An 18354-nucleotide genomic window follows, 5' to 3' on the forward strand; every position below is an offset into this window, starting at 1 on the left:
AAAACTTAAATCCAAGTCCGGCTAAGACACTTGAGACACCGAAGAAGTGACGTCATATCCACGTGGCACGCCGAGAAGACCGGGAAAAACAAACACTGCAGAGCGCAGCAAGGCTGCTCCTACAACCAGGACACCTCGCAAAGAAAGGTAAACAGTCAGGGTGCAGTTCCCTTAATGTGTGGGACGCCACACTAAGTACAGCACCCGTCTGACCTACTACATATTTTTATATTTTTACATTTTTCATTTTTTTATATATTTTTATCCTTTCTATTTTTCTCACCGCTCTATCCATATATTATATACCTCCTATGTGACCAAGACCGTAGGTACAGATAGATAATTTTTATGGACTACAAATAAATGGACACAACCACTCACTGTACCCACGGAAGGTGAAAACCGCTATTAGATAATTACTGCAGTGCCACACCTCCACTCTGCATATATCTGCTATTTTTTGTTACTCCTGTTACTTTTTGGTATATTTTTTGACATATCTCTGGTATTGTGCATCTGCAAACGCTGTATATGGCAAAACATCATTCTTATTGCTATTTTTATTTATGAGAACCTCATCCTTTGGACCTCCACATTTTTAGAACCTTTACCTCTTTATTTCCCATTCCTAAAAAACGTACCCTTACAAAAATAAATATATATTTTACTATCCCACATACTGCCTCCCTAGCATTATTGATAGATGTAGAGTGCCGGTTTTTCCACTATATACTTTTATTGTTATAAACCTCCTCCTGATTGGGTGAATCAGTCCAGAACCAGAGCACCTACACATTGTACTGACCAGGTGAGCCACCAATAACCTACCTTCTCTCCTTACGTTTTAAAACTGCCTGCTGTCATTTACCCCTGGCTGTGCTGAAGTTGGTAGTGAAGGTGTTATACTGACCGGATGAGGAAGCAGAGTAGGAGGAAGAAGCAACAGGATGCACACTGAAGCGCCCTGCAATCCTCGGTGGTGGAAGGACATGCGTCAAACTGCTATCCGCCTCAGGCCCAGCCGCCACTGCATTTACCCAGTGTGCTGTTATGGAGATATAATGTCCCTGACTGTGCTTACTGATCCACATATCCATAGTGAGGTGCACCTTGCCACAGATGGCGTTACGCAGTGCACACCTGATTTTGTCCCCTACTTGGTTGTTCAGGGAAGGGATGGCTCACCTGGAAAAGTAGTGGCAGCTGGGCACGACGTACTGTGGGACAGCCACCGCCATAAGGCCTTTAAAACTATCTGTCTCCACCAGATGGAATGACAGCATTTCAAAGGACAGTAATTTAGAAATGCTGGCATTCAGGGCTAGGGATCGCGGGTGGGTAGGGAGAAACTTCCTCTTCCTCTCCAGTGTTTGGGAGATGGAGTGCTGAACGCTTCCGTCGGACATTGTGGAAGTGCTTGGTGACCCAGGTAGTGGTGTTGCTGGAAGATCCTCTGTTTGCGGGGTGGCAGGTGGCACTGTCATTCCAGAGGTGGATGAAGATGCCGAGACTGCAGCAGAAGAGGAAGCAGGAGGAGCCAGAGACCTTTCTTGTCTACTCCACTGCAGCTCGTGCTTAGCACTTAAATGCCCGGTCATGCAGGTCGTTCTCAGGTTGAGAACGTTTATGCCTCACTTCAGGCTCTGATTGCACAGCGTGCAAACCACTTGTGTCTTGTCATCAGCACATTGTCTGAAGAACTGCCACGCCAGGGAACTCCTTGGAGCTGCTTTGGTGTGCTTGGTCCCTTGCTGCGGTGAGCAGTAGCGGGCATACTGTCTAGAGGATGGCCACTCCGCTTTTGCACCCTGCTTCCTCTTCTGCTATGCTGGTGACTCTGTACAACCAGCGCCTCTTTCTCCAAACTACATAGTTCACTTGCATGACCTTGATTCCATGTGGGGTCGAGGACCTCATCATCCTCCACATCATCTTCCACCCAGTCTTCACCCCTGCCCTCCTTGTCGGTCTGCACACTTTCGAAAGCCCCAGCAGTTGGCACCTGTGTTTCGTCATCACCCGAGACGTGCTGCGGTGGTCCTCCCATGTACTCATCTTGAAAGATAAGTGGTTGGGTATCGGTGCACTTAATTATAGGGCAGGAAGATGGCCCTGGGAAACCCTGCTAACAGAGTCATCAAAAAGCAGAAGATACTGCTGCATAACTTGGGGCTCAGACTGCTTGGCTGATTTGCAAGGGGGTAAGGTGAAAGACTGATGGACATCGGCTGCAGGTGGCAACTCAGATTTTTCAGCAGGAGACTGGGTAGGAGACAATTTGAAGGAACTGGAGGCACTGTCAGCAACCCAATCTACTATCGCCTGTACTTGTTCATGCCTCACCATTCGTAGAGCCGCATTAGGCCCGACCAAATACCGCTGCAGGTTCTGTCGCCTAATAGCACCAGAGGAAGGGGTTTAACTTGTGCGTGTAGCTGGCAAAGATTGACCACGTCCTCTCCCTGCAACAGGAGCTCCACCAGCAGCACCACGACCTGGGCCACGTCCCTTATTTTTCCTCATATTTCTCAAATTTAGGATCTTTCCCTAAATGGGTGTTTAATTAATAGTAGAATAGAACGACAGTATGTACAGGGTGTATCTCACTCGCCCTGAACCTGACTAGGCCTCAATTAAATTTGTTTGCCCAAAATGGCTGTCTTTGTCTTTCTCTTCAATAGATACTTCAAAGAAGAACTTGTCGTTCTCTACATTCCATCCTAATCCAAGTATGTTCTGAACTGGAAGATGATCATAATTGAAATCTACATTATTCATTGTTGCTGCATGTTCAGAGTCACTGATGGTACCAGTACCTCTCTGTTGTTTGAGATTAATTTGTGAAGGCGCAGATTTCCTCTTGCGCATAACGCTTGGCTTTCTTTCACTAGTTTGATTGCAGCTTCTGTAGACCCTAGACTTATGAGACCATCATCTACATAAAAGTTTTTCTTCAGAAAATTTGCTGCTGATGGGCAATCCTTTTCATTCTGATCAGCCAGGTACTTGATACCATAATTGGCGCAACCTGGGGATGATGCTGCTCCAAACAAGTGTACTTTTATTTTGTATTCTGCTGGCTCTGAATCTGTATCTCCGTTTTCCCACCAAAGAAACCTCAGGAAGTCTCTATCTTCATTCTTCACATGAAACTGGTGGAACATCTTTTCAATGTCACACAAGACCGCTACGGAATACTTTCTGAATCTACAAAGTACTCCAGACAGAGTGTTTGTAAGATATGGTCCTTTTAGTAGATGATCGTTTAATGCAACACCATTGTAGTTTGCTGAGCTATCAAATACTACTCTAATCCTATCTCGTTTCTTTGAGTGGTAAACACCTTGACGTGGGATGTACCACACTTCTCCTTCTTTAGGTTGGTAAACTTTCTCTGCATGTCCTTTGAGGATGCCTTCCATGAATTTCAAATAATCCTGCTTGAATTTGGAATCTCTTCCCATCTTTTTCTTCAAACATTTCAATCTTGCTTGGGCAAGATTTCTGTTATTTGGCAGATAAGGTCGTTCTCTAAAAGGTAAGGGCATTTCAAGATGACCTTGTTGATTCTGCTGAATATTTTCTTCTAGAGTGTGTCCGAACTTTATTTCTTCTTGGGATACACTCTTTTCTTTAGAACTTATATCTGCAAAGTCTGATTCAAGGATCTTGATTACTTTTGCTGGACTTACAGTTGGTAACTCTTGGACAGATATTCAATGACACAATCCTGTCACCTGTCTTGAGTTTGTGATCTGCTGTTTTCCTCCAACAGCACCCCATCCTAGATCAGTTTGAACAGCATAGAGTTCACCCTTTCCTTCTGTGATTACCTTTCGTGGTACCAAGGGTTTAGGACAATTGTAGCCTATCAACAGTCCAACACAAAACTCCTTCAGCGTTGCATTTCATGAGATATGACAGATAGGTGCTCCCATTCATTGGCTGTTTCACAGGTAGGTATGCAATCTCGATTTAGAGGTATATCTTCTTTTGTATAAGCTGGAGGTAGATCTAATGTGCAGTTTGAATGAAGTCCTCTAACTCTCAGTCCTTTGACCCTTTGACTGTTCACTAATGTGTCTCTCCCCATCATTGTGGTAAGTTTGAGCTTCACTGGTTCTGTAGCCACTTTGAATTTCTTGCAAATTTCTTGATCAATGAAGGTGACTAGGGATGAGCGAACCCAAACTGTATAGTTCAGGTTCGTACCGAATTTTGGGGTGTCCGTGACACGGACCCGAACCCGAACATTTTAGTAGAAGTCCGGGTTCGGGTTCGGTGTTCGTCGCTTTCTTGGCGATTTTTGAAAGGCTGCAAAGCAGCCAATCAACTAGCGTCATACTACTTGCCCCAAGAGGCCGTCACAGCTATGCCTACTATTGGTTTGGCTGTGATTGGCCAGTGCAGCATGTGACCCAGCCTCTATTTAAGCTGGAGTCACGTAGCGCCGCACGTCACTCTGCTCTGATCAGTGTAGGGAGAGGTTGCAGCTGTGACGTTAGGGCGAGATTAGGCAGTGATTAACTCCTCCTGCAGCTGTGGATCATTGAACTGCTGCTATTCAATTGCTCACTGTTTTTAGGCTGCCCAGAGCGTTTTTCATTCACTTTTTCTGGGGTGATCGGCGGCCATTTTGTGTCTAGTGGAGAGCCAGCACAAGCTGCCACCAAGTACATTTAACCATCAATAGTGTGGTTATTTTTTGGCTATATACTGCATCAGGGGCAAGCTGAGCCTGTCACCAAGTGCATTTAACCCTCAATAGTGTGGTTGTTTTTGGCTATATCCTACATCAGGGGCAAGCTGTCACACCAAGTGCATTTAACCATCAATAGTTTGGTTATTTTTTGGCCATATACTACATCAGGGGCAAGCTGAGCCTGTCACCAAGTGCATTTAACCCTCAATAGTGTGGTTGTTTTTGGCTATATCCTACATCAGAGTCAAGCTGTCACACCAAGTGCATTTAACCATCAATAGTGTGGTTATTTTTTGGCCATATACTATATCAGGGGCAAGCTGAGCCTGTCACCAAGTGCATTTAACCATCAATAGTGTGGTTTTTCTTTGGCTATATCCTACATCAGGGTCAAGCTGTCTCCAAGTGCATTTAACCCTCAATAGTGTGGTTATTTTTTGGCTATATCCTACATCAGGTTGAAGCTGTCACCAAGTGCATTTAACCATCAATAGTGTGGTTATTTTTTGGCTATATCCTACATCAGGGGCTTGGCTGTGCTTGCTATTTTATTGAGGGGTGAAATACAATTGCCAAAATAGCAGTACCCTAAATCTGGTGTTTCAGCTGTGGCCAGCCAATTGTAATACTGTCTGCTGTCTGGCAAAGGATATATTTTTGTTCAGGGTTGAAATACAATTCCAAACTTAGCAATTTCCTAAATTAGTGGTTTCTGCTGTATCAGGGCTGCTTTAAATCTATTCATTAAAAGGGTATATAAGATTCAAGGTGCAGATAGGGTCATTCTCAATAACTTCACACACACGCTACTGTGCATTTCCAAGTCTAATTCTGTCTGTAAACGTATACCTTTCACCCAGCGCCTAAATACTAGGCCTCAAATTTACATTCATCTAAATCTGTGGTTATTGCTGTGGCTGGTCAAGTTATTTAGTGTCCGTCAAAGCACAGTTTTTGTTCTGGGTTGAAATACAATTCCCAATTTAGCAATTTCCTAATTTAGTGGTTTCTGCTGTATCAGGCCTACTTTAAATCTATCCCTAAAAGGGTATATAAGATTCAAGGTGCAGATAGGGTTATTCTCAATAACTTCACACACATGCTACTGTGCAATTCCAAGTCTATTTCTGTGTGTAAACGTATATCTGTCACCCAGCGCCTAAAAAATAGGCCTCAAATTTATATTCATCCAAATCTGTCATTATTGCTGTAGCTGGTCAAGTTATTTAGTATCCGTCAAAGCACAGTTTTTGTTCTGGATTTTCGTTCAGCTAAATCTGTCGTTACTGCTGTGCCTTTATTAGTGTAATACGGTACCTAAATAGATAGCCAGATAGTGTTAGGTGTCTGTAAAAAAAGGCCTGAATTCAATACAATTGGGCCAAATAATATTTTTCTTATTGTGGTGAACGGTAACAATGAGGAAAACATCTAGTACGGGACGCGGACGCGGACATGGTCGTGGTGGTGTTAGTGGACCCTCTGGTGCTGGGAGAGGACGTGGCCGTTCTGCCACAGCCACACGTCCTAGTGTACCAACTACCTCAGGTCCCAGTAGCCGCCATAATTTACAGGTGGGGCCCAATGCCGTTCTAAGGATGGTAAGGCCTGAGCAGGTACAGGCATTAGTCAATTGGGTGGCCGACAGTGGATCCAGCACGTTCACATTATCTCCCACCCAGTCTTCTGCAGAAAGCGCACAGATGGCGCCTGAAAACCAAGCCCATCAGTCTGTCACATCACCCCCATGCATACCAGGGAAACTGTCTGAGCCTCAAGTTATGCAGCAGTCTCTTATGCTATTTGAAGACTCCGGGGCCTAAATATATGACAATGGACTGTTACAGTGGTGGGTGACGTGAAGCCTGATTCTCTGCTATGACATGCAGACTGATTCTCTGCTGACATGAAGCCAGATTCTCTGTTACGGGACCTCTCTCCTCTGCCTGGGTGCCTGGGCCTAAATATATGACAATGGACTGTTACAGTGGTGGGTGACATGAAGCCTGATTCTCTGCTATGACATGCAGACTGATTCTCTGCTGACATGAAGCCAGATTCTCTGTTATGGGACCTCTCTCCTTTGCCTGGGTGCCTGGGCCTAAATATATGACAATGGACTGTTACAGTGGTGGGTGATGTGAAGCCTGATTCTCTGCTATGACATGAAGACTGATTCTCTGCTGACATGAAGCCAGATTCTCTGTTACGGGACCTCTCTCCTCTGCCTGGGCCTAAATATATGACAATGGACTGTTACAGTGGTGGGTGACGTGAAGCCTGATTCTCTGCTATGACATGCAGACTGATTCTCTGCTGACATGACGCCAGATCCTCTGTTACGGGACCTCTCTCCTCTGCCTGGGTGCCTGGGCCTAAATATATGACAATGGACTGTTACAGTGGTGGGTGACGTGAAGCCTCATTCTCTGCTATGACATGCAGACTGATTCTCTGCTGACATGAAGCCAGATTCTCTGTTATGGGACCTCTCTCCTCTGCCTGGGTGCCGGGGCCTAAATATATGACAATGGACTGTTACAGTGGTGGGTGACATGAAGCCTGATTCTCTGCTATGACATGCAGACTGATTCTCTGCTGACATGAAGCCAGATTCTCTGTTAAGGGACCTCTCTCCTCTGCCTGGGTGCCTGGGCCTAAATATCTGACAATGGACTGTTACAGTGGTGGGTGACGTGAAGCCAAATTCTCTGCTATGGGACCTCTCTCCAATTGATATTGGTTAATTTTTATCTATTTTATTTTTATTTTTATTCATTTCCCTATCCACATTTGTTTGCAGGGGATTTACCTACATGTTGCTGCCTTTTGCAGCCCTCTAGCTTTTTCTTGGGCTGTTTTACAGCCTTTTTAGTGCCGGAAAGTTTGGGTCCCCATTGACTTCAATGGGATTCGGGATCGGGACGAAGTTCGGGTCGGGTTCGGATCCCGAACCCGAACATTTCCGTGAAGTTCGGCCGAACTTCTCGAACCCGAACATCCAGGTGTTCACTCAACTCTAAAGGTGACAACACTCTGGGCATCCAGTAGCGCATAGGCTTATACCCTCTTATTTTTCCTTTAAGGATTTGAAATGCACACTGATACAATCATTGATGTGCCATTGATTTCTCCTTCCCTCACTCTGCAAGACAATACCAATACTTTATTTTCTTCCTTAGTATCCTTAGGTATTGAGGATTTATCCTTCTTTGGACGTTCTTCATGTAGTGGTGTAGGATGCCGTCCTTTGCAAACCCTGCATGTTGCCTTTTTCTTACACTCCTTAGTAACATGGCCTTTTCTTAGGCATCTGAAATACAGTTGGTTATCCAGTACAATTTTTTTTCTTCTTTTCTGGGGACTTCTCCTTCAATTGTTGGCACTTGTGTATGGAGGGGTTCTCTCCACAGAACATACACTTGAAGGTAGTCTGAAGATTTGTTGGTTGTGTCTCTCTACTGATCCCAGTAGTGACTTTCAACTTGCTCTCGTAGGTATCTGGACCTTTAGATGCTGTGTTAGTTACAAAGCTAGTTGCTCTTGTAGATCTTGTCTCGCTTGCAGGCCTTTCTTCTAAGGATTTTAAGACGTAAGATGATGTTACTGGATTACATGCTATCCGTGCTTTCTCATTGACAAACTCAGAGAACTCTTTAAAACTTGGGAAGTTCTTACCTAGATCTAACTGTTTAGTCACATAGTGATTCCATCTATAAGCCACTTCTTCAGGTAGCTTAGTTAGCATCCTGTGGTTTTCTACATAGTTGTTCATTACTTCCAGTCCTTGAACATACTTTTGGAGTCTGAAGTCATCATACTTTTGGAGTCTGAAGTGTTCTTTATGACCTATTTTAGGCCAGTTATTCAGTTTCTCTCTAAAGGTTCTTTGTTCTAAGAAAGGATGACCATATATTGCATTAAATTTTTCCCAAGCTTGTTTGTAGACTTCTTTGTCTTTTCTATAGAAGTTACCTTCAAGAACTTCCTTGTCTTCTCCACCAGCATATCTCTGAAGGTAGAATAACTTGACAACTGGACTGAAGCAATGATGCTCAATGATCATTTCAAAACTTGCCTTCCACTCTATGAACTTCAGTACATCCCCTGAAAATATAGTAGGTTCCGGAACGGGAAGTCTAGCTAGGACTATTCTCTGTGGTCTTGCTGGGACAATGGTAACATTCTCCTGAGCATTGCCGTGGCATCTAGGAATAGAATCATCCGGTTCGATTTTCTCACTTTATTCTGAATTAGGTTAGTCCTTTTCTTCATCTTCCAGTAGAGAATGAGGGTAAATTCACACACCTTTTTCCTAACACTGGACTAGGCCTCTCTTTGTTTTTATGAGCAGGGATGGAGGGATAATAACTTATTTCTTCACTACATGCTGGAGATTTTTTCCATTCTCCTGGGCATATGAAGGAAAGTAGGAGTCTTTTTCTTTACTTAGTACAGATTTGAACCTATGACTACTCTGTCTCATATCCTCCTCATGTACTCTGCTAGCGAATGAAGTCACACTTGAGATTGTGGTTCCCCCTAAGAACCTAGCATAGTCTCTCATACAAAGCTCATTCATTCTACTTCTTGCTTTAACTTCATCATAGTTTGCTGCAGATGATAGTTCTCTCAAGAGGTTTACTAAATCTTTAGTGATGTCACGGACAGGAAACAAGACAAAGCAACATGCATATATGACTCACTGGATCCAAAGCTAAGGAACCAAAAGGGAGACCCCTGCACAAGACCTGAGACTTTCCCTGGCTGCTCAGCCTATGCAAAGATCCCAAAGGTGGATGGTTGCATATCCACGTACCTCGACTATATAACCTTTGAACACCCTACAATAGTGAGGGGACACGACCACCGGCTCCCTACACCAGACACAGAGGGAGTCAAGGTCACCTGAAAATAACATATAAAAGTACAGCACTTAACTTTGTAGCAGACTGGGAAACAGGATCAGCATGCACACACACTCCAGGAAGAAGTATAAGCCGCCCAGTAATGCATTATGGGGCGGAATTTAAAGGGATGCAATCAGTCCAACTACATGACAGCTGAGAGAGGCTAACGAGATGAGGAACTGAATACCACAACAAAGAAAACTCAAGGAGGAGGTTCTGAAAGGCTTCTGTCAGAGTTTCTCAGCTGTCTGGTTGTGACAGTACCCCTCCCTCTACGAGTGGACTCCAGACACTCAGAGCCCACCTTCTCAGGATGGGACCTATGGAAAGCCCTGATGAGACGAGAGGCCTTAATGTCCGTCACTGGGACCCACATCCTCTCCTCAGGACCATAACCCTCCCAATGAACAAGGTACTGGAGAGAACCGAAATTCAAGATTCCCATCAACCATAATCGGAGGAGGAGGCAAAGGCGAGGGTACAATGGGTTGAACATAAGGTTTCAATAAGGACTTATGAAAAACATTATGGATCTTCCAAGTCTGAGGAAGATCAAGACGGTAGGCAACAGGATTGATGACAGGATTTTGTAAGGCCCAATAAACCTAGGACCCAACTTCCAGGAGGGAACCTTCAATTTGATATTCTTGGTAGACAACCACACCAGATCACCAACATTCAGGTCCGGACCAAGCACACGTCTCTTATCTGCCACACGCTTATATCTCTCACTCATGCTCTTTAGATTATCCTGAATCTTTTGCCAAATAGATGACAAAGACGAGGAGAATCTGTCCTCATCAGGTAAACCAGAAGACCCCTCTCCCAAGAAAGTCCCAAACTGGGGATGAAACCCATATGCACCAAAAAATGGTGACTTATCAGAGGACTCCTGACGACGGTTATTTAAAGCAAACTCAGCAAGGGACAAAAAAGAACACCAATCCTCCTGATTCTACGCCACAAAACAGCGCAGATATGTCTCCAGATGGCCATTCGACTGCAGGTGGAAAGCAGAAGAGAATGACAACCGAACCCCCAAGCGAGAACAGAAAGCCTTCCAGAATCTGGAAACAAACTGCGTGCCCCTATCAGAGACTATGTCTGATGGAATACCGTGCAATTTGACAATGTGATCAATAAATGCCTGCGCCAGCGTCTTAGCATTGGGCAAACCAGGAAAAGGGATGAAATGCACCATTTTGCTAAAACGGTCCACCACCACCAGAATCACAGTCTTCCCCGAGGAACGAGGCAGGTCCGTTATGAAGTCCATGGACAGATGTGTCCAAGGACGGGAAGAAACGGTTAAGGGAAGGAGGGGACCTGACGGCCGTGAATGAGGGACTTTGGCACGAGCGCAAGTCTTGCAGGCTGCCACAAAACCCTCAACCGACTTACCAAGCGCAGGCCACCAGAATCTCCGAGCGATGAGATCCAGTGTGGCTCTTGCCCCCGGGTGCCCAGCAAGGACCGTATCGTGGTGTTCCTTTAAAAATCTTGTGTCTTAAAGCGAGAGGCACAAACAACCTCCCAGGAGGACAAAGATCAGGAGCCTCTGACTGGGCTGCCTGCACCTCTGCCTCCAATTCAGAAAAAAGAGCAGAGACCACCACACCTTCGGCCAAAATGGGACGCAGGTCTTCAAAATTCCCGCCTCCCGGAAAACAACGTGACAGGGCATCTGCCTTCACATTCTTAACCCCAGGGCGGAACGTGACAACAAAATTTAATCTTGAAAAAAACAAATACCATCTGGCCTGTCTCAGGTTCAGACGCTTGGCTGACTCCAAGTAGGCCAGATTTTTATAGTCAGTAAACACAGTAATAGGGTGTCTGGCTCCCTCTAGCCAATGGCGCCATTCCTCAAAAGCCAACTTGATGGCCAACAATTCCCTATCTCCCACATCGTAATTTCTCTCTGCGGAGGAGAGTTTTTTTGAGAAAAAGGCACACAGTCGCCATTTGGCAGGAGAGGAACCCTGAGACAAGACCGCACCCACACCCACCTCAGAAGCATCAACCTCAACTATGAAGGGCAAAGAAATATCAGGTTGCACCAAGATGGGAGCGGAAGCAAAACTCTCCTTGATATTAGAAAAAGCCTTACGCGCCTCTACCGACCAAGAAGAAAAATCTACCCCCTTTCTGGTCATATCAGTGAGTGGTTTAACAATAGAGGAATAATTCTAAATAAACTTCCTGTAATAATTGGCAAAGCCCAAAAAACGCATCAGCGCCTTCTGATTCTCAGGAAGCTCCCACTCAAGCACAGCGCAGACCTTCTCGGGGTCCATGCGAAAACCAGAAGCGGAGAGAAGAAACCCCAGAAATTGAATTTCTGGAAGCGCAAACACACATTTTTCCAGTTTTGTATATAATTTATTCTCCCGCAGAATGAGCAAGACCTGACGTAAATGTTCCTTATGAGTTTTGAAATCAGGAGAAAAAATCAAAATGTCACCCAAATACACTAATACAAATTTTCCCATCAAATGATAAAAAATGCTGTTCACGAAATGCTGAAAAACGGCTGGGGCATTCATCAAACCAAAAGGCATAACCAAATTTTCAAAATGGCCCTCAGGGGTATTGAAGGCCGTCTTCCATTCGTCTCCTTCTCTGACCCTGACCAGGTTGTATGCCCCTCTTAGATCTAATTTGGAAAAGACTTTAGCCCCAACAACCTGGTTAAACAGGTCCGGGATCAGAGGAAGCGGATAATGGTCACGAATAGTGATACTGTTCAGCTCCCTGAAATCCAGACAAGGTCTTAAAGAACCATCTTTTTTCTTAACAAAGAAAAAAACAGTGGCAACAGGTGACTTCGAGGGTCGTATGTGTCCTTTTCTCAGACTCTCAGAGATATAAGCACGCATAGTGATCCTCTCAGGTTGGGAAATATTGTATAAACGAGATTTAGGCAGCTTGGATGAGATTAATAGGGCAATCGTACTCCCTGTGCGGGGGAAAATCCTGAACTCCACTCTCAGAGAAAACATCCGAAAATTCAGAGAGAAAAGATGGTACAGTCTTAGTAGCAACCTCAGAAACATATGTCGTGAGGCAATTCTCTCTGCAAAAGTCACTCCAACCATTTATTTGCCTCGCTTGCCAATCAATGGTGGGATTATGTTTAGTGAGCGAGTGTAGCCCCAACACTAGAGGAGTAGGCAAACCGCTAAGGACGAAACATGACACATCCTCAACATGAGCATCACTCACAATTAAACGGATATTGTGAACTATGCCCTTTAATGATTTCTGAGAAAGTGGAGCGGAATCAATAGCAAAAACAGGAATATCCTTTCCCAAAGTGCACACCTGGAAACCATGAGTTATTGCAAATTGATTATCAATGAGATTGACCGCTGCTCCACTATCCACAAAAATCTCTCAAAAAATGTTCTTGCTCTCTAGCGCCACCCTAGCAGGCAGGACAAAACGGGAACTACAAGCAAACGAAAAACCTTCAATTTCCGCCTCAACCCTGCCAATAGTAGCAGACGGAACATTTTTAAAAGATTTTTTCCTCTTTGTTTCTTTATTACTCCCAGAGAACTGCCTGAATCTCCTAGAGGGACAAAAATTTGCCAAATGATTTATACCTCCACAACAAAAACAAACCCTCCCATGCGGGCTGAATCTTCTATTTTCAGAAGCAATCAACCCCAGCTGCATGGGCTCCTGCTCAGAAGGGGCTGACAGTGACTGAGACCCCTGCGCACAGAATGGGACCGCTGCACTGTCCTGGGACTGAGTATGACAGGAAGGAGAGATCTCTCCTCTCTCTCTAAGACGCCTGTCAATACGAACGGCCTGAGACATAGCAGAGTCTAAGGAAATAGGCCTTTCATGAAAGGCAAATGCATCTTTCAATCCCTCTGAAAGACCATGGCAAAATTGACTTCGGAGTGCAGCATCATTCCAACCAGTATCAGCTGCCCATCTCCGAAATTCTGAGCAGTATATCTCTGCGGATTGTTTACCCTGGCATAATAGACGTAGTCTAGACTCAGCCAGAGCAATACGATCCGGATCATCATATATCTGACCCAGGGCTAAAAAGAATTCATCCACTGAACGGAGGGGCTGTGCCCCCTCCGGCAGCGAAAAGGCCCAGGACTGAGCGTTACCCCTGAGCAGCGATATAATGATCCCCACCCTCCGTTCCTCATCACCAGAGGAATGGGGAAGAAGGCGAAAATGGAGTTTGCAAGCCTCTCTAAAACGCACAAAATTCTCACTACCCCCGGAAAACATATCCGGGAGCGAGATCTTAGGCTCAGAACAAACTCCATGAATGCCAGCTGAACTGGTCACTTGAAGCTGAGAAAAAGTCCTGCGGAGATCAGCTACCTCCAATGAAAGACCCTGAAGGCGTTCAGCCAAAAGTGAAACCGGATCCATGCTTGAGACGGTTTTGGCGGCTTATAATGTCACGGACGGTGTACAGGAAAAAAGACAAAGCAACATGCATATATGACTCACTGGATCCAAAGCTAAGGAACCAAAAGGGAGACCCCTGCACAAGACCTGAAACTTTCCCTGGCTGCTCAGCCTATGCAAAGATCCCAAAGGTGGATGTTTGCATATCCATGTACCTCGACTATATAACCCCTGAACACCCTACAATAGTGAGGGGACACGACCACCGGCTCCCTACACCAGACACGGAGGGAGTCAGGGTCACCTGGGATCTAGCAAACAGCAAATAACAGATAAAAGTACAGCACTTAACTTTGTAGCAGACTGGGAAACAGGATCAGCATGCACACACACTCCAGGAAGAAGTATAAGCCGCCCAGTAATGCATTATGGGGCGGAATTTAAAGGGATGCAATCAGTCCAACTACATGACAGCTGAGAGAGGCTAACGAGATGAGGAACTGAATACCACAACAAAGAAAACTCAAGGAGGAGGTTCTGAAAGGCTTCTGTCAGAGCTTCTCAGCTGTCTGGTTGTGACAAGTGACCATAGTACATATGTCCATGTTCCTTACAATATCCTGGGAAAGGGTCGTAAGTGACCGCAGGTTGACATATGCTGCCATAAGCTCTGATTCAGATTCTCTACCATATCACTCAAGTTCCATTTTTATACTTTCTTGCTTTAGCTTTCTACGAATGTCTTTAATGTATGATTTTCACTTCTCAAACATTCTCTGCAAACTGTTTTCCTTTTAATGCTGCTTCTTGCTCAAAATTTTCCAGCATCTTTGGTCTCGGTTTTCTGGCACTTGATCAGTATTGTTTTCCAGTTATTCCAAGCAGCGCTTCTGGTTATGCTAACAATAGCCTTATCGCCACTAACCATCTGTTTGGATTCATCAAAGTTTTTTAAAGCCTCACAGAGGTCTGACGTCAATGCCCACTCCTTGCTTGTGAATAGTGGCAGTTGACTTGAAAGACGACGACCATGTTGCAGCTGGTATTCCACAACTGCCCTCTGCTGCTCACAAAGCCTGGCCAGCACGTAGAACATAGATTTCCAGTGCATGCTCACATCACACAACAAGCGCTGCTGCAGCATTGACAGACCAGCTGAAGCTGTGGACGACTTGCAGAAATGGGCACACACGTGGCACGCCTTCACTAGTACATACTAGTACACACACAGGAACAGACACACACAGGGAAAGACACACACACACAGGAACAGACCCAGACACACAGACAGGGGCAGAGACACTTACACAGAGACAGACACACACACACAAGGACAGACACATACACACACACACACACAGGGAGAGAGACACACACAAAGAGACAGACACACAGCTAGGCCTCGCCACACTCCAGCCAGGCCCCTCTCCGTACAGGAACACACAGGGTCACTAGTGGAGGGGAGCAGGGTTACTAGTGTGGTGACAGGATAAGGGGGCAGCAGGGTCACTAGTGAGGTTACAGGAGGAGGTGGAGTAGGGTCACTAGGGGAGAACAGGAGGAGAGGGGAAGCATGGTCACGAGTGAGGTGACAGGAGGAGGGAGGAGCATGGTTACTAGGGGTGACAAGAGAAGGAGGAGTGGGGGAGCAGGGTCACTAGTGGGGTGACAGGAGGAGGAGGAAGCAGGGTCACTATTGAGGTGATAGGAGGAGGGAGCAGTGTCGCTAGTGGGGTGACAGGAGGAGGGGTGAGAAGGGTGACAGGAGGAGGGGGAAGCAGGATTACTAGTGGGGTGACAGGAGGAGGGGGGAGCAGAGAACTGTGAGACTCGATGGAACCATGATTGGGGGAGGGGGGAATCACTTACTTGAAGACTGACAGGCCGGGCTTTTTATTGCCACAACAACACGGCCGGGGGGATCACAAGCCCAGGGTCAGCTTTTCTCTCAGACCAGTCAGTCACATGAGTCCGCGGCTCCTCAGGGTTCTTGGGCAGCGCTCCTTGCTCTCTTTAATACAGCCACTTCTGGGAGCCGGCCCCTCCTCCTTCCAGCTCTCGCCAGCTTCCCCTGACTGACCCGACCTATATTGCAAATACCCAACCAATAACAAAGCTCCTTGCTGTAAGGAGTAAAATGTATTATTTAGTAAAAGCAGTGGCGTGCATAGGTTGTTTGGCACCTGGGGCGGGTCCTTTGTCTGGCACCCCCCCAATACCCCCACAGTAGTATTGCCCTCATTGTACAACCTTCACAGTATTTTTGATACAGATGTGTGCCCTCTAACAGTAGTTATGCCCACATTTTTCCCCCTAACAGTCGTAATGCCCACATTGTGCCCCCTTAAAGTACTTATCCCTTCATTGTGCCCCTTCATAGTAGGTATGCCCTCATTGGCTCCTCTCACAGTGGTTATGCCCTCACTGTGGCCCTTTCACGGTAGTAATGCCCTATCTGTGCCTCCCTTCAAAGTTGTAATGCCCTCTTTGTGCCTTCCTCACAGTAATAATCCCCATTATCCCCCTTCACAGTAATAATGCCCATTGTGCCCCCTTAATAGTAATAATGACCATTGTGCCCGTTCACAGTAATAATGCCCTCTGTCCCCGCTTCATAGTAGTAATGCCCTCTGTGCAACCTTCAGAGTAGTAATGCCCTCTGTGCACAGTGCCCCCTCCATATTAGAAATCCCCATTGTGTCCCCTTCACATTAGCAATGTCATTGTGCCTAGAGATGGCCTTGCGGTTCGCCCGGCAGTCATTTTGCAGCAAACTTTGTGTGTTCGCGATTCGTAAAACACCAAAAAATAAGTACCATAAATATCTCGCGTAGAGTTATTCGTATATCACCTATCGCGATTCGCTGAACATGCGAACATAAGGAGAAATTCGCTCCCGCCATATTCTTTTACATTGTTTAGAACTTTGACCCATGACACATCCATCAGGTGGTACAGGACAGCCAATTGAGACATTTCAGCACATGGACATACCCTCTACCTTATAAATAAACCTGATATGGCCGCTATTTTACATTCAGTGTTTTGCCAGTGTAGGGAGAGGTTGCTGTGTGGAGCAGGGACAGGACCCCAAACGCTAGCTAATAGGACAACAAAAGTTCTTTTAAGCACTAGTATAGGTGTGCTATCGATATGTGTGATACACAGAGGGGTGCGATATACTTATAATAACGTTTATAATGAGTCAAAAACACATAGATCTATATAGTGATCACCTGGAAGTCAGGGGCCTAGGGGCTAGGGGCTTACTAGGGCCATTTTTATATAGGGTAAGGTTCCGGACGGGTTCGCTCTTATCAGGGTGGGTGGTCTGTGGTTAGGCTATCAGGGCCAGAATAGCACCCCCCTGTAGGGCAATATCAGGAACAGTTCTTTGCCCACCTTGTCCTTCAATACCACATCATCATCTAGCCCAGGGATAGCAGGTTTTTTTTGCTCTCCCTCCTGAATTCATTGTGCACTGGAACCCCCCGGATTGTGGTAGGACATATGGTTTCTGATTTGGTTCCGCTGAGCACTTGTTATTGCCTACCACAGCTATGCTTTTTTCATTCACACGTCCGCAAAATGGGTCCGCATCTGTTCCGCAATTTTACAGAACGGGTGCACACCCATTCATTTTCAAAGGGGCCGGAATGTGCTGTCCGCATCCGCATTTGCGGATCCACACTTCTGTATCTGTGCTTCCGTTTCCGCAAAAAAATAGAACATGTCCTATTCTTGTCCGCAAATGCAGACAAGATTAGGCATTTTCTATTATAGTGCCGGCGATGTGCGGTCCACAAATTGCGGAATGCACATTGCCAGTGTCTGTGTTTTGCGGATCCGCAAAACACTTACGGACGTGTGAATGGACCCTCATATTAAAGGTTACTTTACATTTTATCTTTATGTATATTCTAATGGATTGCCTTTCTTGTGCAATGTTATAATATACTTTCTATGTTAGAAAGTATATTATAGTGCATTTGTATTGTGCGGCAGTTGTGTGCGGTTCTGCTGCGATACTGCAGGTAAATAGAGGGACAAGAGTTATTGGAACAAATAATTTCTACGGGTGTGATATGCCAGTCATCCCCCCAAAAACTGATTGAAGTGTAGTGTTGAGCGGCATGTCCCATATTAGAATTCGCGAAATTTCGCGAATATTCGAAAGAATATTCGTAAAATATTCGCGAATATTCGAATTCGTTATTATTTTGCATATGCGATAATTCGAATTTTCGCATCGCATAATACATATTATGAGATGCAAAATTCGCATGTGCGCTAATGAAATCGCCTTACGAAGATTTGCAACTCAATTCAATCACTAATGTATGAATGCAAAGC

At 45.4% G+C, this 18354-nt stretch overlaps 2 protein-coding genes across 7 annotated transcripts in view; one reads left to right on the plus strand and one right to left on the minus strand.

The window, feature by feature from the left end:
* The window catches only part of DOCK2 (dedicator of cytokinesis 2), a 1177826-nt gene that overhangs the window by 693235 nt on the left and 466237 nt on the right, over positions 1-18354 (plus strand). The window lies entirely within an intron of this gene.
* INSYN2B (inhibitory synaptic factor family member 2B) overlaps positions 1-18354 on the minus strand; it is a 96054-nt gene that overhangs the window by 72209 nt on the left and 5491 nt on the right. Inside the window, exon 1 of one of the 4 annotated variants that reach the window (XM_044280881.1) lies at positions 15871-16067. The exons of the other annotated variants lie outside the window; for them this stretch is intronic. The gene's annotated coding sequence lies outside the window, so the exon portion shown is untranslated. Of the gene's footprint in view, positions 1-15870; positions 16068-18354 lie in introns of those variants that run through there. 4 annotated transcript variants of the gene reach the window in all.

The sequence above is a fragment of the Bufo gargarizans genome, chromosome 2 (genome assembly GCF_014858855.1).
Source record: "Bufo gargarizans isolate SCDJY-AF-19 chromosome 2, ASM1485885v1, whole genome shotgun sequence".
Lineage (NCBI taxonomy): Eukaryota > Metazoa > Chordata > Amphibia > Anura > Bufonidae > Bufo > Bufo gargarizans.